A 24,994-nucleotide genomic window follows, 5' to 3' on the forward strand; every position below is an offset into this window, starting at 1 on the left:
CTAGCTTCAAATAGCCTAAAAGCATGAGAATTTATACAAGTTTCATAGCATATATAAAGACAAGCATAATGAGTATACATATGAATTGTGTCTTAGGTTTCTAGGTTTCTTTTTTTCTCTTTCTCTTTATTTTTTTTCTCATGGCCGAAACCTACCATTCTTTATCTAGGTTCTTAAGTGGCCTAAAGCATGAAAAAAACTAAGTAAGTTTCATGGCAAAAGTTACTAAGAAACATATATACAAATTGGTTCATGAATAAGCTAGGACCCCTTGTGGTCATACATGTTATATGTCATGCAACTAATTTTTCTACACCCTAATTAAGCATGAGGGCATTAAACAACTTTCATATCATAATATCACAGAGGTCTTGAGCATATTATAATTTTGTTCAAGCTTTTCTAACTATCCATCTTATCATAGCCGAAAATCTAAACTAGGGGTTCATGAATTTCTAGCAATGTACAACATGCAATTCTTTAAGAGAACTCTATATTCTATCATACAAACATGGTTATTTAAATTTAAAGGTCTTCCTAACCCTAAGCCCTTTTCTTGGACGAAACATATAAATGGATTTCTTTGGTTCCAAGTAACCTTCAAGCAAGAAAACCAATAAAAACTCTTAGTAATTCATGGGAGAAATTTTGTACTAGTTTAGTTAAACAATATTTTTCCCTAACCTCCTTAACATATTTTTGGCCGAAATTCTAGGGTTAGGTACTCCTCTGATCAAGCATCATTTAAGTATAAAAACATGAAGAAAATGTTTCCTACATAGCATAGAAAGAATATCATGAAATAAGGACTTGTTTAAACCATCCTAGATTTGAAAACCCTTTCTTTAGCCGAATTTTCTTAAATTCTTTTCTAGGTTTTCTAATCCTTATAGAATCCGAAAATCACATAAAAGCCTTGTACCACAGGTGAGGGGAAGCTTACATCCTTTTCGCTTGTGGATCTAAGGTATGGTGAAGAAGAAGTAGCCTCTTCTTCTAGTTCCTTTCCCTTGATTCCTTTGCTAAGTCCTCCTTGTATCTTAGGCTTTCTTAGGGAAAAATTTGGCTTTGGGGCCGAAGATGGAGGAGAGGGGGCTGTGGTGTTCTCGGTGAGGGAGAGGATGAATGAGAGAAATGAGAGAAAAATAACATCCTCTCTTTACATTTTCTCTTTTATGTTAAGGGGGAAGAGGTAGCAAACTTAGTTTTTGCTTTCCTTCTCTCTTAGCCTTTTTTTTCTATTTTATTTTCATTTTTATTTATTTATTTATCCTCATCATTCATGGTGAAATAAGGGGGAATCAATCCCCTTAATTAGCCTCTTTTATTTTCGGCAAGAGAAGAGAGAAAGAGGGAGAGGAAGGGAGGAAGGCAAGTTGCCTTTCTCTTGTTCTTTTCTTGTTTCCTTTTGGCTAGCTTTTACTCTTACCTTTATCATGAGTTTCCCTCCTTTGCTATCAACATCTTCTCTCTATCCCAATTGGTTTCTACTAATTAATTCTATGAAATATAATATAAGAGGTTCAAGGTTCAATCCTTGACCTTCGCTTCTTTTTATTTCATTTTATTTCTTTTTGCTCAACCCACTTTCTATTATTTTTCTAAGGAAAAATCCCACATTCATATATTTATTTTAAAAGCTTAGTGGGTGTTACACCGTCGACCTAGCTGGGCTTCGTGCCTAAGCGTCCGGTCAGCCCGTCGACCCGCTTGGACTTCGTGCCAGCTATCTGGTCTGCCCGTCGACCTAGCTGGGCTTCGTGCCAGACATCCGGTCAGCCCGTCGACCTGTCTGGACTTATCCTCCACACTCGATCAGAGTGTCAGACAACAACAAAACTAACTTAACCCATTTGTCATTCATCAAAACCTAGGTTAGACCGTTAGTGCTACCCGCACCAACAAATACTTGATTTAGATCTAATCTAATCGTGGGGTGCATCATGTGCACGACTTAGATCTAATCTAATCGTTAGACACTAATTAATTACTTAATTAACTAGCATGCATCACATACACACAAAAGTAATTAATTAAATTAATTTGTGATTTAGTCATGGCCCTACTACGATCTTCTCAAGCCAATGAGAAGATCGTATGGTCAACCTAAGGTCAACAGCTTCTCAAGCTTCTTCCTTTGACCACCTTGTGTTGCTCGCGCCATCCTCGTAACTCCGTCTCGTGTGGACCTTCCACCGCTTCAAAATTACATTACAATTTTGAAACTTGAGTTATATTCGAGTCTAAATCTAATTTACAACCAGAATATAAGAGAAAGGCACGACGCGTAGGTCGCGAAAATAAAATAAAAATAAAATACAAGCACGCACATCACATAACGGCACGCTGGCCGTATTATGAATTACAACACAATTGTCCAATCGAATTGGGTCTTTGGGCCATGACTATCACAAAAATAATATATAATTCAAAATTATTTATTTTTCATAATTTTCTATAATTTTTTCATAATTTTACAGATTTTATGAGTAAATTTTTCCCGGCGGTCCCGATTTGCGATTTCGGGCGCAATCGCGGAGCAAATCCCCTTGCGGGGTTAGGGGTAGTACCCCTACCCACGATCTAACCATCGCGAGTTGCTCCTAAGCGATCTAATAGCGCCTTAGTCCACTGTCCCAAAAATATTTGGGGCGAAACATTGTCGTTTCGGAAAATTCTTCTCGGTAGTCGAAGCCTACAAGTGTCTAAACACTTGTGCATCGCTTCTACAAGAAAAATACCCATTAAAACTATAAAAGCATGAATTTACAGAAAGTTTACAGATCTATGTTTTTCATAAAAATATTAATCTAAACTCGTACTCGCTTCGCACGTGGCTCTAATACCACTGTTGGGTTTTTCGGGCCACGAAAATCGCGTTTTCGCGTCGCGGAAACCCCGAATCACCCTAGCCAACGGATCTCGTGCAAAGAAAAGATTTAAAACAAAAATTACGAGTACGAGTTTCTCCTTAGATCTACTCCTAGATCTACATGAAAAGAGTTATACCTTTGAAGCGAAGCCCTTCGCGTTCCCGCTCGTCCAAACGGTGCCGGATCTCAAGAGTATCAAGATAGATACTCCTCTAGAAGTATCCACACGGACAACTTAGGTGGAGAAGACCTAAACAAAGGTGTGGTAGCACCTTGATAGGTCACGGCAAGAAGAGGAGTGGGAGAGGAAGAGAGCCCCAAGAGGAAGAAGAAGGAATAATGCACTTGAATGAGGAAAATCAATTTGATTCCCATTCAAAAGTGGCCGGCCACTTTCAAGTTGTGTAACTCCCAAAAATTACATTAAGTGCAATTAATGTGAAGCTATTAAAGAAAATGGCTTTGTAACTTCCATGAGGTGGCACCCATGATGATGTGGAGTAACATCATTGGTCCACATCAATGCCAACTCACCAATGAGGTGGCATAAAGTCAAGTCAAACTTGACTTTTAATCTTCCTCTCAAGTCAAGTCAAACTTGACCAAATCTCTTCCATGGTTGATCTAATCTAACCATTTGATTCAAGCCAACTTAATATAATGAATCTAATTCATTAAATTAAGTTGATTTAATGAGTCATAATCTAAATTAGACTCATTGAATACATGAATCCACTTGAGTCCAACTCAAGTTAGCCCAATTAGGATTACTCTTAATCCAATTTGATTCATCAAATGAATCTAATCCTCTTGGTTCATCATATGAACCTAATCTCCATCTAATTGTCCTTAGTGTGTGACCCTATAGGTTCTTGTAACGTTGGCAATGTCCTAAACCCATTTAGGAACATAAGTAATGAGCGGTATCTAGCAACACATCATTACTACCCAAGTTACAAGAATGTTGAGATCCAACATCACCTTGTGACTACTAATTGTGACTCCTCACAATATATGACAAGTGTCCTTCTATCCTAGACATCTAGATTGGTCAATGTGAGGTATAGACCGTGTCATCCTCTAATCAATCTAAATCTTGAACTCCAAGTAGACTCACTAAATCAAATGAGATCAATATCCTATATTGACTCATTTGGGCATGGTCATGCACTTCGTGGTCTCACTCTATCAAGAATACCGATGTTTCTCCCATCATATAGGAGGGATAGATCTCATCTACATCACTCACATCCCTCTACATAATTTGTTATATACCCAGTAATCGCCTTTATAGTCCACCCAGTTACGGGTGACGTTTGACGAAACAAAGTATATAACTCCTTATGTAGGGATCTATGGTGACTTCAGGTCTAAGGACTAGTAGTCATACTAATAGCCACATGAGAAAGTATATGACACTCATATAACGATCCATGATACTTTCTCATGGCGGGTCATTCAGTATACATTCTCTAATGCATACCTATGTGTCAACTTGATATCTCTATATCCATGACTTGTGAGATCAAGTCATCGAGTTGACCTACATGCTAGTCTTATTGCATTAATATTGTCCCTGAATGCTAATACTCGACTAGGAATGATTAAGAGTAGTGTTCCCTATATCATCTCACTATCGGTTCAACTAACCGATTGATATAGGTGAGAACCGTCTACTCAAGGACATTATTATACTTAGTTTATTTGGCACCAATACAAGTAAGTATAATAACCAAAAATCCAAATGCCTTTATTTATATAGAATATGATACAATAAGTCCAAAATACAATCATCAAATGATTGGCTCTAGGGCTCTAGCTAACATATAAAACATGTAATAAGTGGCCGACCACTTTATGTGAATGAAATTAGTGTGCTCATTCAATTCTTCTTCTTCCTCCTCTCAACTTTCTCTCCTTCTCCTCCATTGCCAAGACCTCTCGAGGGTGCTAGCACACTCTAAGTGGTTCTCTCCATCTTTTGTCCGTGTGGATACGTGTAGAGGAGTGTACACTTGACACTCTACGAGATCCGGCAATCTTTTTGGACGAGCGGGATAAGCAAAGGGCATCGCTACAAGGATAACACTTCCTTTTCATGTAGATCTAAGGTAGATCTAGTGTAGACAAATATGTACATGAATATTTTTATTTATCTTTGCATGAATCCGTGGCTAGCTTCGAGGTTTCTGCAACGTAAAAAGCGGTTTTTACGACTCGAAATTGCTAACAGTGGTATCAGAGCCACGTGCGAAGCGTGTACATGTTTGTATTTGTTATTATGAAAAGGTTTCAGATCTGTAAGTTTCTGTAATTTTTCTACTTTTATGGATTTTGTGAGTATTTTTCTTGTAGAGGCGAAGCAACAAGTGTTTGGACACTTTTAGGCTTCAAATACCGAGAAAAACCTTCCGAAACGGCAAGGTCTCACCCAAACAAAATTATTTTTTTGGGACAGCAGCTAAAGGCACTATTAGATCATTTTGGGGGACTTGCAATATTCATTTCGCGAGAAGGGGTGCTGCCCCTAACCCCGCAAGGGCCATTGTCTCGCGATCGTGCCCGAAAATCGCTAAACGGGACCGCCGAGAAGTTGTGACTCATAAATTTGATAAAACAGTAGTAAAATTATAGAAATTTATGTAAAATACATAATTTAGAATTATGTATGATATTGTGATGATCATGGCTCAAAAACCCGAATGTGATTGGTTAAAATTGTGTTGTAATTCATAATATGGCCTGCGCGCCATTTTTTGTATTGTGCGTGTTCTATATGATATGCGACCTGCGCGTCGTGCCTCCCTTATTATGCTCTTGTTGTAAATAGAGTTTAGACTCGAATGTAACTCGAGTTTCATATTTGTAATGTACAAAATGAAGCAGTGGAAGGTCCAACCAAGAAGGAGTTACGAAGAGGGTGTTGTCAACACAAGGCGGTCAAATGATGGCGCTTGAAGAAGACGTTAACCCTAGGTTAACCGTCCCATCTTTTCATTGGCTTGAAAAGATCGTAGTAGGGCCATGACCTCATCACAAATTAATTATTGTTTGTGTGTATTTGATGCATGCTAATGTAGGATAATTAGTGTCTTAATGCTTATATGATAGACATTCATGATTAGATTAGATCTTAATCAAGTCAACTCGAAATGCCTACCAAGTTTTGATACCCATCACTACCTCGATCATTTGTTGTTGTTGAATCTGCCAAAGTAGAGCAACGCATATTATCTTGGTATGGTGCGGAGAGACAATCTTGGTCCCGCCTATCAAATCTTGGGTGAGTATAAACTCAATTAGATTGAGTATAATTAGTTAACTCAATTGGATTGGGTAAAACTATAGGCATTTTTCCAACGATTGGGAAGATACAAGAGTTGCATAAAGATGTAATTGATAATTAGTTATATACCGATCATACTATGTCTTGGGAGATTTAGCCAAAGCTAACTCAAGGCGTAGTATGATGTGGATCTTGTCCCGTGAGAATTATAGATAATTGGTATGAATCTAGTAGTGTGGTTTGACCACATCCATGACTTGATTCTACAAAAGTCCAATAATTCAGTGGGAGCATCAAGATGTTGCATTAGATGTGTCATGTCTCATGCTCACAACCATTAACTCTGAGCTTCAGAAGCAACACGAGTTGATGACTGCTTATCATATGGTTGAACATCTTCGTCAACTATATCAAGGACAAGCAAGGCACGAGAGATTCGAGATCTCTAAGGTACTGTTTCAGTGCAAGATGCAAGATGGGACTCCCGTAGGACCATATGTACTCAAGATGATTGGGTACATAGAGAACCTACAGAGGTTGGGATTCCCACTTGGCCAAGAACTGGCCACTGACTTGATCTTGCAATCCTTGCCAGAAACTTACAGTCAATTTGTCATAAATTACAACATGAACGAAATTGATAAGCCACTGCCTGAGCTGCTAAGCATGTTGCGAACTGCTGAGCTCAACCTTAAGAAGGTAAAGCCCAACTCCATTTTGATGGTGCAAAAGCATAAAGGCAAGGGCAAGCCTAAAAGTAAGGGAAAGTCCCAAGCCAAGGGCAAAGGCAAGGTAATGAAACCAAAAGGAGGGGTTGCCAAGGATGCTACCTGCTTCCACTGCGGTCAGACCGGCCACTGGAAGAGGAACTGTAAAGGATACCTGGAAGATCTTAAGAAGAAGAGAAATGAGATGTCTACTTCAGGTATATATGTTATAGAAGTCAATCTATCTATTTCTTCATCGTGGGTATTAGATACTGGATGAGCTTCTCACATTTGTACTAATGTGCAGGTGCTGAGAAATACCAGGGCATTAACGAAGGGCGAGGTGGACCTACGAGTAGGCAATGGAGCACAGGTTGCTGATGTTGCTGTAGGAACTTACTTTCTATCTCTGCCCTCTAGGCTTGTACTAGAATTAGATGAATGTTGTTATATGTCTGCTCTCACAAAGAACATCATTTCAGTTTCTTATTTAGACAAGAAAGACTTTTCTTTTGTAATAAAGAACAAATGTTGTTCTGTTTATTTAAAAGATATATTCTATTGTAGTGTACCTCTGATGAACGAACTCTATATTCTAGACTTAGAGAACCCCATCTATAACATAAGTACCAAAATATTCAAGTCAAATGAAATGAATTGAACCTATCTCTGGCATTGTCGCTTAGGTCATATAAATAAGAATCGCTTATCCCAGCTCCATAAAGATGATTTGCTGGATTCATTTGATTTTGAATCATATGAGACATGCGAGTCATACCTACTGGGCAAGATGACCAAGACTCCCTTTAGTGGACACAGTGAAAGAGCAACTGACTTGTTAGGACTTATACATAGTGATGTATACGACCCTTTCAATTTCATTGCCAGAGGTGGTTATAGGTATTTCATTACATTTACTAATGACTTCAGTAGATATGGTTATGTGTATTTGATGACACATAAGTCATAATCCTTTGAAAAGTTCAAAGAATTTAAGAATGAGGTACAAAACCAGCTTGGAAAGAGTATTAAAATACTTCGATCAGATCAAGGTGGTGAATACCTTAGCCATGAGTTTCGTGACTATCTAGCTGAGTGTGGAATTCTATCCCAACTCACTCCTCCTGGAACACCACAGTGGAATGGTGTATCCGAAAGGAGGAATCGTACCCTATTAGATATGGTATGATCTATGATGAGTAACAGAGATCTTCCTGTATCTTTTTGGGGATATGCTCTAGACACAGTAGACTTCACACTTAACTGTGTTCCATCCAAAGCTGTGATAAAGACACCATATAGGATATGGACTGGGAGAGGTGCCCAGATATCTTTTATGAGGATTTGGGGTTTTGAGGCTTACGTTCGACGTCAAGTCTCAGACAAAATGGGAGCCAAATCCGATAAGTACTATTTTATAAGATATCCCAAGGAAACGAAGGGAAATTACTTCTACATTCCCAGTTACCACAAAGTGTTTGTGGCTAAGACTAGGGTATTTCTAGAAAAAGGACTTTGTTTCTAGAAAAACAAGTGGGAGTACGTTCGATCTTGAAGAAGTTCAAGATATGGACCATAGCACTGAAGCCTTGATGGAAGTTGAACTGGAGCCACAAAATATTGTGAATGATGAGATTGTTGCACAAGGAGTTGAGGAACAACAATCAGTTCAAGTAGACCTATCTCTTCGCAGGTCTGACAGGATACGTCGTCAGCCTGAGAGATACTCATTTCTCTTGTCTGACCATGACGACGTTATGCTCATTGAGAATAAGCCTACCTCCTATTAGGAAGCTGTGATGAGCCCAGATTCTGAGAAATGGCTAGAGGCCATGAGATCCGAGATGGAATTCATGTACACCAACCAAGTATGGACTTTGGTTGATCCACCTAAAGGCGTCAAACCTATTGGGTGTAAGTGGGTCTTTAAGAGAAAGACTGACATGGATGGACTTATACATACCTATAAGGGTCGTTAGGTAGCTAAAGGTTTCAACCAAATTCATGGTATTGACTATGATGAAACTTTTTCTCCAGTAGCAATGTTTAAGTCCATTCGGATCATGCTTGCTATTGCAGTATACCATGATTATGAAATCTGGTATATGGATGTCAAAACTGCGTTTCTGAATGGAAACTTGCTCGAGGATGTGTACATGACACAACCTGAGGGTTTTGGAGATCCACTGCATACTGGCAGAGTATGCAAGCTGCATAAGTCCATTTATGGACTAAAGCAAGCTTCTCGGAGCTGGAATCTTCGATTCAATAATGTGATCAAATAGTTTGGTTTCATCAAGAATGAAGATGAACCCTGTGTCTACAAGAAGGTTGTTGGGAACACATTTATCTTCCTTGTATTGTATGTGGATGACATATTACTCATTGGAAATGACATCCCTTTGCTGAAGTCTGTAAAGACTTGGCTAGGAAATTGTTTCTCAATGAAGGACTTAGGTGAAGCAATCTGTATTCTAGGCATAAAGATCTATAGAGATAGATCTAAGAGATTGCTTGGCCTAAGTCAATGTACATATATTGACATGGTATTACTATGGTTTTCCATGCAGAATTCCAAGAAAGGATTTCTACCGATGTCACATGGTGTGAGTCTTTCGAAGACTCAAAGTCCCTCTTCTAGAGAGGAGAGAGACCGCATGGATAAGATCCCTTATGCTTCAGCCATAGAGTCTATCATGTACGCCATACTATGTACTCGTCTTGATGTTTTGTATGCTTTGAGCATGACGAGCAGATACCAGTCAGATCCAGGTGAGCGTCACTGGATAGCGGTCAAGAATATTCTTATGTACTTGAGAATGACTAAAGAATATTTCTTGATATTTGGAGGCGAGGGCGAGCTAGCTGTAAAGGGTTACAGTGATGGCAGCTTTCAAATTGACCACGATAATTATAGATCGCAGTCTGGGTTCGTGTTTTGCTTGAATGGTGGTGCTGTGAGCTGGAAGAGTTCGAAACATGACACAGTTGTTGATTCTACAATAGAGGCCGAGTATATTGCTGCATCAGAAGCAGCAAAGGAGGCAGTTTGGATCCGTGAGTTAATTATTGAGCTTAGGGTGGTTCCAAGCATAGCCCATCCTATAGAGCTCTATTGTGACAACAATGGAGGAATTGCGCAGGCTAAGGAACCTCGCTCACACCAGTAGACCAAACACATACTACGACGCTTCCATCTCATTCGAGAGATCATCGATAGAGGAGATGTGAAAATTTGCAAAGTACCCACAGATGCTAACATCGCTGATCCCTTGACCAAGGCTTTGGCACAGAGAAATCATGATGGTCACACTAGGTCATTGGGTGTTAGAACCTACACTGATTGGCACTAGTGCTAGTTGAAGATTGTTAGTTTGAGCCCTAGAGCCAATCATGTGATGATTGTTGTATGGACTCGATGTATCATATTCCTATATATATATAAAGGTATTTCTTTATGATTATTATACTTACTTGTATTAGTGCCAAATAACTGAGTATAATAGAGTCCTTGAGTAGAAAGTTCTTATCTATATCAATCGATTGGTTGAATTGATAGTGAGATGATATAGAGAACACTACTCTTAATCATTCCTAGTCAAGTATTAACATTCAGGGACAATGTTAATGCGATGTGGCTAGCATGTAGGTCAACTTGATGACTTGATCTCACAAGTCATGAATATTAGATATCAAGTTGACACATGGGTATGCATTGGAGAATGTATACTAAATGACCCGCTATGAGAAAGTATCATGGATCGTTATTTGAGTGTCATATACTTTCTCATGTGACTATTAGTATGACTCTCAGTCCTTGGACCTGAAGTCACCAAGGTTCCCTACATAAGGAGTTGATACTTTGGCTTCGTCAAAGGTCGCCCGTAAATGGGTGGACTATAAAGGCGACTACTGGGTATGTAACAAATTATGCGGAGGGATATGAGTGATGTAGAAGGGATCTATCCCTCCTATATGATGGGAGTGATATCATGATTCTTGATAGAGTGAGACCACTAAGTGCATGGACATGCCCAAATAAGTCAATATGAGATATTGAGCTCATTTGATTAGAGTGAGTCTACTTGGAGTTCAAGACATAAATTGATTAGAGGATGAAACGGTCTATGCCTCAATTGATCAATTTAGATATCAAGGATAGAAGGACATTGTCACATATTGTGAGAGTCACAATTAGTAGTCACAATGGTGATGTTGGATCTCAACATTCTTGTAACTTGGGTCGTAATGATGTGTTGCTAGATACCGCTCATTACTTATGTTTCTAAATGGGCTTAGGAGTATTGCCAACGTTACAAGAACCTATAGGGTTACACACAAAGGGCAATTAGATAGATATTAGGTTCATATGATGGACCAAGAGGATTAGGTTCATGTGATGAACCAAATTGGATTAAGAGTAATCCAAATTAGACTAATTGAGTTGGGCTCAATTTGATTCATGTGTCGAATGAGACTAATTTCGATTATGATTCATTGAGTCAATTTAAACCAATGAATAGAGATTCATTAAATTAAATTGATTTGAGTCAAAGGGTAGATTTGATCAACCATGGGAGATAAAAGAGGTCAAGTTTGACTTGACTTGAGAAGGAAGATGAAGGGTCAAGTTTGACTTGACCAAATACCACTTCATTGTGACTTGGCATGGGCCGGCCAATGATGATGTTCCACATCATCAAGAGCCACCTCATTGTGTGCCACCTCATGAGGAAGACCAAGAGCCATGACTCTTGTATTGGAGTGTATACTAAAAGCCTAGCTTTTGTATAAACATTTATAAGAAATCACATTGGTCAAGTGTTTACATTTATATATACCAAATGTAGATGTTCAATTAATTTATATTGTAGATAACATAGTGTGTGATGTCACACACAGAAGATTGTGTTATCGGTTCTTTATAAATTATAAACAGTAGCTCACGACTAAGATGGATAGAAACAAACCATTGGAATAGTCGTAGTGTAATTAGACATTAGTTTATCTTGACTAATAAATTACACTAGTACACTTTAAGTGTATTGAGCAGGACCATTTAAGGTAAGTTCTTTTTATACTGATTTAATAAAAGAACAAGATCTTAGTTATTATGGAAGTGTGTGCTCTTAATCCTAATATAATAACAAGCACATATATTTAATATTTATTTCTTTGACTTATCAAAGGGTGAGATTTAGTTTGATAAATCAAAATACCCGATAAGTTGGGAAATGATGTTACTTATAGTGTGACTTGTTGATTATAGAAGGAAACTGTGTCCAAATAATCTAGGTTGACAATGTCCCCAAGAGGAGCTCATAAAGATAGTCATGTTAAACCCTGTAGGTGGACTTAGTCCGACATGATGATAAGGTTGAGTGGTACTACTCTTGGACTAAGATATTAATTAAATGAGTTGTAAGTAACTCACTTAATTAGTGGACATTCGACATCTTAAACACAGGGAGACTAACACACTCATAATAAGAAGGAGCCCAAAAATGTAATTTGGGATTGGTGCGGTAGTTCAATAATAATCTTTTAGTGGTATGAATTATTATTGATGAAGTTAAGTTGTGTGTTCGGGGCGAACACGGGAAGCTTAATTTCATCGGGAGACCAACATCAATTCCTCCTCTCGGTCCTTATCGTAGCCTCTTCTATATAGAGATTTATACCTACCACATACCCACCTTCTTACCCATCCTAATGGGGCCGGCCAAGCTAGCTTGGAACCCAAGCTAGGGCCGGCCAAGACCAAGTGGATGAGCCAAGTTGGTGGCCGACCAAAGCTTGGGTCCCAAGCTTAGGTGGCCGGCCACTAGAAAATTAAAAGGAATTTTTATTAAAAATTATTTCTTATGTGGATATCATGGTTTTAAAAGAGAGTTTAAAATTTAAAATTTTCCTTTTATAGCTTTCTACAAAAGATTAAGAAAAGATTTGAAATCTTTCCTTATTTGTAGATTGAAAGGAGATTTTATTTTTGAGAAAACTTTCTTTTTTAACCATGTTCATGATTTAAAAGAAAGTTTAAAAATTAAATATTCTCTTTTATTAGTTTCTACAAAAGATTAAGAAATGATTTGATATCTTTCCTTATTTGTAGATTGAAAAGAGATTTTAATTTTTAGAGATAACTTTCCTTTTTGGAAATTATCTACATGTTTAAAAGAAAGATTTTAATTTATAAAATTTCCATTTTACTAACCAATCATGAAGGGATTAAAATTATTGAAATTTTTTATAAATTTCTGGAAACAAATTAGGAAGTTTTAATTCTTGTTTTAATTAAAACTTTCCTTGTTTTGGGGAGAAAGTGGCCGGCCAAGAAATTTGGAAAAAGAAAATTGATTTTTAATTAATTAATTTTTTCTTTTTCATGGCAAAGAATTAAGGGTGTTTTTATTAAAATTTCCTTATTTGCCATGACCAAGGATTATAAAAGAGGGGGTAGAGGTGCCTTAATGGCTAACGAATCTATCCTTTTCTTCCTCTCTTTTCTTCCTTGGTGTGGCTAGCCCTAGGATCTCCTCTTCTCCTTCTTTTCTCTTCCTCCTTTGTGGCCGGCGGCATCAACTTAAGGGAAGTCCATGGTGGCCGGTTCTAGTTAGGAGAAGAAGGAGAGAAAGAAGGCTTCGTTTCTAGCATCCATTGGAGCTTGGTGGTGGTGGCCAAACCTTTACTTCTCATGGAGAATTAATGGTGGCCGAATCTAGGTTGGAGAAGAAGGAGCTTGGTGGTTCTCGTCTCGGAAGATCGTTGCCCACACAACGTCCGAGATAAGAAGAGGAATATGGTAGAAGATCAAGAGGTCATTATTGTTTACAAAGGAAGGTATAATTAGTAATTAATTTCCGCATCATACTAGCTAGTTGTATTTCTTTTGTATGAATTCCAAACACAAGAGACATTAGATCTAGTTTTTCAAATTAGTTTTTCGAGTTTGTGTTTTCTTCTTTTTCGAATTTGTGATTCGATTATTCTTTTTGGTTAACCTAGAGTTATTTAAGGAAATTAAATATTAGCTTTCCTTAAAGGGCTTTGTCTAGGCGGTGGTGGTTGCTCCCATATCCAAGAAGGTCATGTGCCTCACCATGTAGTCCTGGAAGCTAATTTTGGAAATTAATATTTAATGAAATTAATAACATAGGTGGATTTGAATCAATAGTGTTAAGTTCCGCTTGCGGTTCAAATCTAAACCATTAAGAACAGATAAGTTAAATTTGGAATCAATGATGTTAAGTTCTGTCTGTGATTCCTAATTTAACTTCTAAAGAACACAATAGGTTATTTAAGGAAAGGTTCGACACTTGTACAAAAAATTTTGTACAGTGGAACCGGTACGTTTTCCTAGGACTAACCAACAATTGGTATCAAAGCTAGGGTTTGCCTCTGTGTGTTTGGTTTTCAAATTGATTATGCTCATGTCATATATTATTTAGGCAAGATAATAGTAGGATGTGCTAACTTTGTGGTTGCAGGCTCCAACTATTATGGCATATAGATATTGTGTGTGATTGGACCCTTGGACATGTTAAGGGCATTATTTTGTGTGTGCATGATTGTATGTATCAAATACAGCAGGAGCTGTATTAGTTTTAGAATTTTACCTTTTTTGTTCGATCTAGAATATATGTACATTCCTTTGTGGAATATAGGATCGATATATGTAAAATTCTATTTTTATCGCGGATCAGAGGCACGGTAGAAAAGGAAGCTCGATGGGCCCGATGACATGGACCCGGCGGCGGTGGCTAAAGATGGCAGCAGCTAGGGTTGGAGCCCATGAAGGACAGTGATGGAAGAAGCCATAATAGTTGGAAAATTAATTTCCATATTTATTGCTTTTATTTACTGTGATGTGTGTGTGCATGTGATGCATGCTAGCATAGGTTAAAATTCCTCACCTTAAATAACTAAGTGGGAGAGAGATTAGTATATAAATCCCACGGTCTCCATTACTGGTTTGTAAGTGCTGCAACAAGCTTGCGTGTTGGCTCTAAGTGCCTCACTCCACAACGGATGAGTTTGTTTGCAGATCCCTAGATCAAACTTCCTTAATGGATGGTTATAGGAAGTTATTTAGGATGTGTGTGATCTTCTCCAACTGAAGGGGCACAATCTTATTTAATGGACTAAGTATCAAGTAATGGTATACACTTAGACACATTTAAAAGTATCCTCCCCAACGGAATCACTGCTATTACTTGTGTGATCAAAGGGAAACCAACTATTAATTTGTCATAAAACTAAGGTGACAAGATAATAAAATTAATGGGTTAAAACCCCTCTTACAAATGATTTTTTTGTATACGTCCACACTAACGTGGCATACAAAATTAACGGTGTTTGAGATAATTTTATTTGTCATAAAGTTAGGTTGACAAGATAATTAATGGGTAAAACCCTCCTCTTACAAATGTTGAGTTTGTATACATCCACACTAACGTGGCATGTAAAATTCATGGTGTTTTGAGGTGTTGGTAAATTTAAATAGTATTGTTAGAGGAATCAATATTATTTTAAATTTAGAGTCTTGACCAAATATTTGATCAAAGACAGACCAACTATTAATTTTATTTGTCATAGGTTGACGAGATAATAAAATTAATGGATGAAATCTCCTTTTAGAATTTGTATACGTCCACACTAACGTGGCATACAAAATTCACGGGGATTTTGAGATGTTGGTCTTGACCAAATATTTTTGTGATTTTTAGGATTTCAAATGTTAGTCAATCCCCTAGTTGTTATACTATAGAATAGACTTAGTAGTCCCAATTGTAATGATTGGAAAACTTGGACATTAAGGTAGACTGTCCTCTCATAACTGAGAACAATAACGGTGTATTTTATTAGTTGTTGAAACATATTTAGTGGTGTTATCTTCCGGTACCTGGTGTGTAGATACATGAACCACTGATTATGTCTGCAATTCAATACAGGGGTTCCAGGAAACCCGACAACTATATAAATCACCGTCTACATGGACGTTGCTGTAATAGTAGCAGCTGTTGCAGTGGGAGATGTTTATTCTTTCAAAGGAATAAAATATGGATTTTCAGAAATTGTCTTTACGTACTAAGTTTAGAAAGAATCTGATTTCGGTTTCTAAACTATTAAAGAATAGATATTCTATCTATTTTGATAACCAACTTGTTATCAAGAAAAATAGGGAAGTTATCTGTTCTAGTACGTTGGTTGACAATTTATAATCAAATAACTCCCACGATGCAATAAATGAAAATTAATAACACATTTTATAACTTTAAAGAGAAAGTAACCTTCGGAAATGAACCAATCATATTTTTGGCATCTAAGGCTAGGTTATATTAACTTGAGTAGGATTCAAAGGATATTAACCAATGAACTCTTGGGTTCTTTGGTAGTGGAAATCTTTTCAACCTGCGAGTCTTACTTGGGAGGAAAAATAACCAAGAAGCTTTTAAGTCTAAGGGGTTTAGAGCCAAAGATATGTTGAAATTTGTTCATTTTGATTTGTGTAGACCTTTGACTATCCAGGCAAGAGGTTGTTTCGAATATTTCGTCTCTTTTATAGACGACTATTTGAGATAAGGATACATTTAATTGACACACCGCAAGTCTAAGTGCTTTGATTAGTTCAAGAGTACTAGGATGATGTGGAGTAACGTCAAGGTAAAAGTATCAAGACACTACGGTTAAATCATAGTGGCAAGAACTTCTTAGGAGAGCTTAGGAGTCACTTATCAGAAGACGGGACTCAATCCCAATTAACTGCACCTGGTATCCCCCAACAAAATGGTGTAGAAAAAGAAGGTATAGGACTCTTATGGAAATGAGTAGATTGATGATGAGTTATTCAGAAAATTACCAAATTCATTTTAAGGATAAACTCTGAAAACGAAAGTGAACATAGTACCTTCCAAGTCAGAACTCTCTACTCATATAGAATTATTGAATAGGTGTAAGCCTATTTTGAAGCATATTCAGATTCGGTAGTCCATCACATATGTTGAAGAGAGACAATGATAAGTTGGACAGGAGTTCACTTGTTTGTGGGTTATCCTAGATAAACGAAAGTAGGTTTATCGTCTTAAAAATGAGAAGGTCATTGTTAGCATCAATGACCGATTTTTAGAAGAGGACTATATAATGAACCACAAGCCCATAAGTAAATTTGTTCTTAAGAAAATAATAAAGGACACGTCTAATCTAGTACCAACTGTACAAGATGAAATATCACAAGAAACTGCAACACGTATTACAAATGATACACAATTATATACAGTGCCTCGTCGTAGTGGGAGAGTTATTAAGCAACCTAAAAATTCATGTTTTGGGAGAGTCTTTAGACTTGATCCCTGGTCAACATAAACCCAATCCCCAGACATATGACGAAGCACTCCAAGATAAAGATGCAGCATCTTGGCAAAGAATGATGAATATAGAAATAGAATTTAGTATTCTAATAAATTCTGGGAGCTTATAGAATCACCAAATGGTGTAAAAGCCATTGGGTGAAAATAAGTCTACAATAGAAAAAAGGGATAGATGGGAAAGTGGAAACTTTCAAAGCAAGACTAGTTGAAAAAGGGAAACCTTTTATCGGTAGCCATGCTTAAGTCTATCCGGATTCTTTTACCTATTGCTCCTCATATAGACTATGAGATTAGGCAAATGGATGTCAAGACAGCTTTCCTTTATGGAAGTCTTGAAGAATGCATCCATATAAAGCAACCATAGAGGTTCATTACAAAGGGCAAAGAGCATCTAGTATGTAAGCTCAATCGGTCTATGGACTGAAGAAAAGCTTCAAAGTCTTGGTTCATCCGATTTAATGAAGTAATCTAGTCTTATGGATTTAGTTACCGGATAAGTCTTGTGTATACAAGAAGTGTGATGGAAACGTGGTGGTATTTCTTGTACTATACGTAGATGACATTATTGATAGTTGGAAACAATATCAAGGTGTTATCAGAAGTAAGGGTATGGTTGTCCAAGCAATTTGTTATGAAGGACTTAGGAGAGTGAGCACATATTCTTGGGATCAAGGATCGTAAGGAAAAGAATGTTGTGCTTATCCCAAGCTTCATACAATGAGCTCGTTTTAGCATGCAAAACTCCAAAAAAGGTTTTTCTACCTTTCAGACATGGAGCGGCTTTATCTAAAGAGATATCTCCGAAGATATCAAAGGAGATAAAGGGTATGAAGGTAGTTCCTTATGTATCGGCTATAGGAAGCCTTATGTATGCTATGCACTAGACCGGATATCTGTTTTCCGTGAGAATGGTTAGCAGATATCAAAGTAACCCAGGACAGAGACATTGGACTACTGTGAAAGCATATGTTGAAGTACCTTAGAAGGACTAAAGATTATATGCTAAGTTTACAAGTCAGATGATTTGCTCCCTGTGAGTTACACGGATCCAGATTGCCAATTAGACAGGGATAATAGTAAGTCAACCTCGGGGTTTTGTGTTTACTTTAGGAGGTAAAGCTATAACTATGGAGGAGTGTTAAGCATTGGTGCTTTCTCAGACTCCGCTATGGAAGCTAAGTATATGGCAGCCTCTGAGGCAGCCATAGAAGCTGAATGGCTTAGTAACCTCAAGATAGACTTAGATATGATTTCTGGTTTGTCCAAAAGATTATTACAATTTTGTGATAATGGTGGTACAGTAGCAAACTCGAAGAAACCATAAGTCCATAAGGCAAGTAAACACAATAGAGCGCTAGTACTACCCAATACGAGATTTCGTATAACGAGGAAAAGTTGTTGTCGCCTAGATTGCATCAGATGATAACCTGGAAAATCTTTTCACTAAGGTCCTTGAGGCAAGAGCTTTTGATGGGCATGTTAAAGATTTGGGAATCAGATGTATGGCAACATTTATGGCAGCATAGTCTTTTAGTATAAGTGGGAGATTGTTGGAGTGTATACTAAAAGCCTAGTTTTTGTATAAACATTTATAAGAAATCACATTGGTCAAGTGTCTACATTTATATATACGAAATGTAGATGTTCAATTAATTTATATTGAAGATAACATAGTGCGTGGTGTCACACACAGAAGATTGTGTTATCGGTTCTTTATAAATTATAAACAGTAGCTCACGACTAAGATGGAAAGAAACAAACCATTGGAATAGTCGTAGTGTAATTAGGCATTAGTTTATCTTGACTAATAAATTACACCAGTACACTTTAAGTGTATTGAGCAGGACCATTTAAGGTAAGTTCTTTTTATACTGATTTAATAAAAGAACAAGATCTTAGTTATTATGGAAGTGTGTGCTCTTAATCCTAATATAATAACAAACACATATATTTAATATTTATTTCTTTGACTTATCAAAGAGTGAGATTTAGTTTGATAAATCAAAATACCCGATAAGTTGGGAAATGATATTACTTATAGTGTGACTTGTTGATTATAGAAGGAAACTGTGTCCAAGTAATCTAGGTTGACAATGTCCCCAAGAGGAGCTCATAAATATTGTCATGTTAAACCCTGCAGGTGGACTTAGTCTGACATGACGATAAGGTTGAGTGGTACTACTCTTGGACTAAGATATTAATTAAATGAGTTGTAAGTAACTCACTTAATTAGTGGACATTCGACATCTTAAACACAGGGAGACTAACACACTCATAATAAGAAGGAGCCCAAAAATGTAATTTGGGATTGGTGCGGTAGTTCAATAATAATCTTTTAGTGGTATGAATTATTATTGATGAAGTTAAGTTGTGTGTTCGGGGCGAACACGGGAAGCTTAATTTCATCGGGAGACCAACATCAATTCCTCCTCTCGGTCCCTATCGTAGCCTCTTCTATATAGAGATTTATACCTACCACATACCCACCTTCTTACCCATCCTAATGGGGCAGGCGAAGCTAGCTTGGAACCCAATCTAGGGCCGGCCAAGACCAAGTGGATGAGTCAAGTTGGTGGCCGGCCAAAGCTTGGGTCCCAAGCTTAGGTGGCCGGCCACTAGAAAATTAAAAGGAATTTTTATTAAAAATTATTTCTTATGTGGATATCATGGTTTTAAAAGAAAGTTTAAAATTTAAATTTTTTCCTTTTATAGCTTTCTACAAAAGATTAAGAAAAGATTTGAAATCTTTCCTTATTTGTAGATTGAAAGGAGATTTTATTTTTGAGAAAACTTTTTTTTTAACCATGTTCATGATTTAAAAGAAAGTTTAAAAATTAAATATTCTCTTTAATTATTTTCTACAAAAGATTAAGAAAAGATTTGATATTTTTCCTTATTTGTAGATTGAAAAGAGATTTTAATTTTTAGAGATAACTTTCCTTTTTGGAAATTGTTGACCTCCGCAAGTGTACGGGAATATCACAAGTAATATAAAATATTATCGTATCCACAGGGACTGTTGATTAAGCACTAGTTAACTTCACACGGCGAATTATCTAGACAATCAAAAGTTGTGAACAAACTCTAAAGAGAAATATAAAAGAAAAGAGAAAGAATGAGCGTAGTGAATTGAGGAATGATAGATTCTAGGATTTCGATTTTCTTGTAATGCTAGGAAATGTAAATGATCCACCAAATCTTATTCCTCAATTGTCCATAATTTGTAGAAGGTCACCGGTTCTCTCTTGCAATAGACAACCAACCTAGGACTGAAATCTATACCTAATGTGATCAATTAGGAATGAATCCTATGTTGTCCTTACACAGGCTTGCACCTGTCATGTGCTTCCCTCGGATAATCAACATAGAAATCATCACTCTTTAACCCATTAAGATATAAAATATGAATGCTCATGAGTTCTATCCTACCCCCTTGAATGACCTTATTTTACCTTCAAGATATTCCCTCAAACGTCCTTACACAGGCTCGTACCTGTCACATACGTCCCTCAGAAAATCGAGTGAGGAATTACCTCTACAAGATCCACAAGATACTCAAACAATCAATCGAGCATGGTTATTAAGTCCAATCACAACAATCCACACAAGATCAAATAGATACAAACGTGACAAAATCATAGAAATAGGAAATTGGCAAATCCACAAGAGTTTTACATCACAATCACATCACAAATACTCCCTACATCCTAGATCTAGAGATCTACTCCATAACAAAGGAATTACAATCAAGAGACAAGAAATAAAGTAATCTACAACTCAAAATATAAGGATAAGAGAAGAGAAAGCTTATCCATGTAGCTTCGGTCTTCTTGGATGCAATCCTTGCTCCGGAGGTGGACGGATCGGCCAAGGATGGAAGATCTAGGGTTCCCCCAAGGGGGAGAACCCTTTCCCAAGCAATGGGGAAGAGCCTCAAGCCAAAGACCAGCCAAAGATCTGAGAAAAGGGGAAGAAAACCCCTTTTATAGGCTTGGCACGGGCACCACACGGCCCCATGGCTGTAACGCCCCGCCCCTCCTGCTAAGGCGACGGGGGTTACTTGGACACATACATGCTTAATACAGCGGAAGTCTTACTTAGAGAATTTTAAAAAAACTTTTCTTACTTTAACATCACCATAGACATAAAAGAACCACATAGCATACCTATCATAATTTTTGAGTCTCAATACCCAAACACATACTTAATGTCATGGAGTCATGAAGTAAAAATATCAACATGGCATATTTCTTATTAAACAAAAGCAGGTCTTTTCCTTTAGCCAATCCACTACCACACACATCCTTCTAGCCCCTCCTGCTGCTCCCCTAGTACATCCATTCCTTGCCTTTATCTGTGGTACAAGAAAGTAAGCTGTGAGCACTCATGACTCAGTAAGTTCCTTTCCTACTCACAAAAACCGTAAAGCATATTAAAACCACAAGTCAAGAGGCATAAAGACAAATTTATCATATCAAGCAGCATATCATGGCATATTGTAACATAACATAAAGTAACATGGCATAATATAACATGATCATCAAATGTATCCTGACATAGCATAACATCATCATAAATAGCATGGCATAATCATAGAGTATAAGCAAGGTGAATTCCTAAACGTATATCATGTAACATATGCAACATGCCTTTTGAAAACTTATAATATACATACTTAAACATAATCTCAACATGATTAGGGCCCCGGCTTGTACCACATACATAAATGCGCGTGTCCTATGTCGGTCCAAGGTAGCAAGTCTTGAACCCTACAAGGCATACATACTAGGCCCGTTTCTTAGTCCATCGACCTAGGGGCACTTAGGAGCCCATCCCTAACGAGGCCCGTTTCTTAGTCCATCGACCCCGGGGCGCTTATGGAGCCCACCCTTGGTACAAGCCATACATAAAGTAAAATAGCATGTCATACATATCATAGTTCTTATCCTTTCATGCATATCATGTTTCTTAACATATCATAAAACATGCATATTTGGGCACACAGCACATGCATGAATTATAGCATACATCATGAACATATCACTTATCATATCATAAATCATGCATATTTGGGCACACAGCACATGCATGGATCATAAACTTGCATAATGAACATGTCATTTTATCATATCATAAAGAATGTATAATTGGGCACATAGCACATACATGGACCATAAACATACATAAAAGAGCATATCACTTATCATCGAAGACATAACCATTCATGGAATCATTAAATAACATCTCTTGATTCATTACATAGCATGTGAGGTACATCTAGGTCACTAAACCCATATGGCCGAAAGTCATGAGTAGGGCATGATCTCTAGACAACACACAAACATAAAAATCTCATGATATCTTCACATACTAGCATAAGAAAGGTCATAAGCATGTTAACCTAAATTTTTAAGCCCTCCTAGGTTTCTAATTCTTTCATGGCCGAAACCTTCATGAAGAGCAATCAAGTTCTAAGCAACATGCAAACATGTAAACCCTAAACTCATATCATATCATATTTCATGAGGAACAACTTAAGCATGTTTAGTTTGGGTTCTAAGTTCCTTAAGCTTCTAACCTTATCTTGGCCGAACCCTAGCATGTCTCATTCTAGATTACAAGTCGCATGAAAGTGTTGAACCTTAAGCCAATATCTTATACATTTTCATGAGGAACATCATAAGCACATTTGTTTTAAATTCCAAACTTCCTAAACTCATTAACTCAAGGTGGCCGAAGCATATCAATCATGGAACTAGGTTTTTAGTGGCATAAGAGCATGGAAACCACAACTACATTTCATAACATACATCACAAGAACATCATAAGCATATACAAGTTGGGTTCTAAATTTCTCTAGGCCTTTAAACTAGTAGTGGCCGAAACATATCAAGCATGGAACTAAGTTTCTAGTGACACAAGAGCATGGAAACCACAACTACATTTCATAGCACTTATCACAAGAGACATCATGAACATATATAAGTTGGGTTCTAAGTTTTCCTAGGCCTTTAACCCAAGGGTGGCCCAAACATGTGAGCTTGGTTTTGTTTTTCATATGGCCTAAAGGCATGGAAACCCTACACAATTTTCATGGCAACATTACAAGGAACAACATGAGTAAACTTAGTTTAAAAATCTAAGCATCCTAGCTTTAAAACTTAGTGTGGCCGAAAGTTACATGTAACCAAATTTCTATGTAACAAGCAACCATAAGAACATCAACTAGTTTCATATTATTTTATCAAGAAGGTCATGAGCCTCCTAGACTTGGTTTAAACTTTCCTATACTTCAAATCTCATCATAACCGAATCTTCATAAGCATGAAATAGGATTCATAATCAACATACAATCATGGCATAACATTATAGCTTCATATCTTGTCTTAGGAAAAATCTTAGCATGCTTAGTTTTAGGTTTAAAACTCTCCTAGGCCTTTAGTTATTCCATGGCCGAACATTCATGAGCATGGAAATGGAGTTTCAAACAACATACAAGTAAGAGAAAAAGTTAACCACATCATTATCATTGGGTACATAACACAAGAATAAGGAAACATGCTTAGTTTGAGTCTTAAGCTTACCTAGTCCTCTTGTTCATGCTTGGCCGAGAGTCTAAGGTTCATAGATCTAAGTTTTTCATTATTCATTCTTGTTGGTGCGGTTAGCACTAACGATTTAACCCAGGTTTTGATGAATGACAAATCAGGTTAAGTTAGTCTGTTGTTGTCTAACACTTTGATCGAGTGTGCAGGAGAAGTCCAGACAGGTCAACGGGCTGACCGGATGTCTGGCACGAAGTCCAGCTAGGTCGACGGGCTGACCGGATAGCTGGCGAGAAGTCCAAGCGGGACGACGGGCTGACTGGATGCTTGGCGAGAAGTCCAGCTAGGTCGACGGGCTGACCGGATAGCTGGCGAGAAGTCCAAGCGGGTCGACGGGTTGACCGGACGCTTGGCGAGAAGTCCAGACGGGTCGACGGGCTGACCGGACGTCTGGCAGGTAAGTGAGGTAAGTCACTTGAGGGGAGTGACTGCGAGGACGCGTTCCCGGAAAGGGAACATTAGGCGTCGATCCGGCTTAGATCCATTTCGGATATCTAAGTCGAGATCGTGACTAGATTTTGGTCTCGGAAAGACGAAATCTAAGTCATACTCCTTTTTTCATACTCACTTTGCTTTTACTAACAATTTGTGTTGCAGGGTAAATTTGCCTCCGGACTAACGTTTTTCTTGCAGGACGGATTCTGCGGGAAAACAGGGTCCGGGCGCCCGGAGGTCATCCGGGCGCCCGGGAGGGAAATTTCATCCTGATCGCGCGTCGCCACGTGGAGCTCGCTGGTTGAACTTGCCACGTCTCACCAGAGCGCCCGGAAGGCATCCAGGGCGCCCCGAGCCTCATATAAAAGAAGGGTCAGAGGAGAGCTTCAGAACAACAATGAAAAGAAAAGTCTTCCACTGCTCTGCACTTCTGCGACGCTAACAAAGCTCCGACACTACGCTCCTTTCTTGTCTTTATTGTCGGTATTTTGTTTTTCATTTACATTAGCATTCATTGTACTATTTTTTGTAATCATTATTCCGAATTGCTAGTGAATTGCCCAACGAAAGTGGTCAAGGACCACGGGCCTTCGAGTAGGAGTCGTCACAGGCTCCGAACGAAGTAAAAACAACTGTGTTCATTTACTTTTCCGCTGCGTATTTTTACTCGTCTTTTTCGAATCGATATTCACCCCCCCTCTATCGAATCTAACGGTCCTAC

This window comes from Zingiber officinale, chromosome 10A (genome assembly GCF_018446385.1).
Source record: "Zingiber officinale cultivar Zhangliang chromosome 10A, Zo_v1.1, whole genome shotgun sequence".
Classification (NCBI taxonomy): Eukaryota; Viridiplantae; Streptophyta; class Magnoliopsida; order Zingiberales; family Zingiberaceae; genus Zingiber; species Zingiber officinale.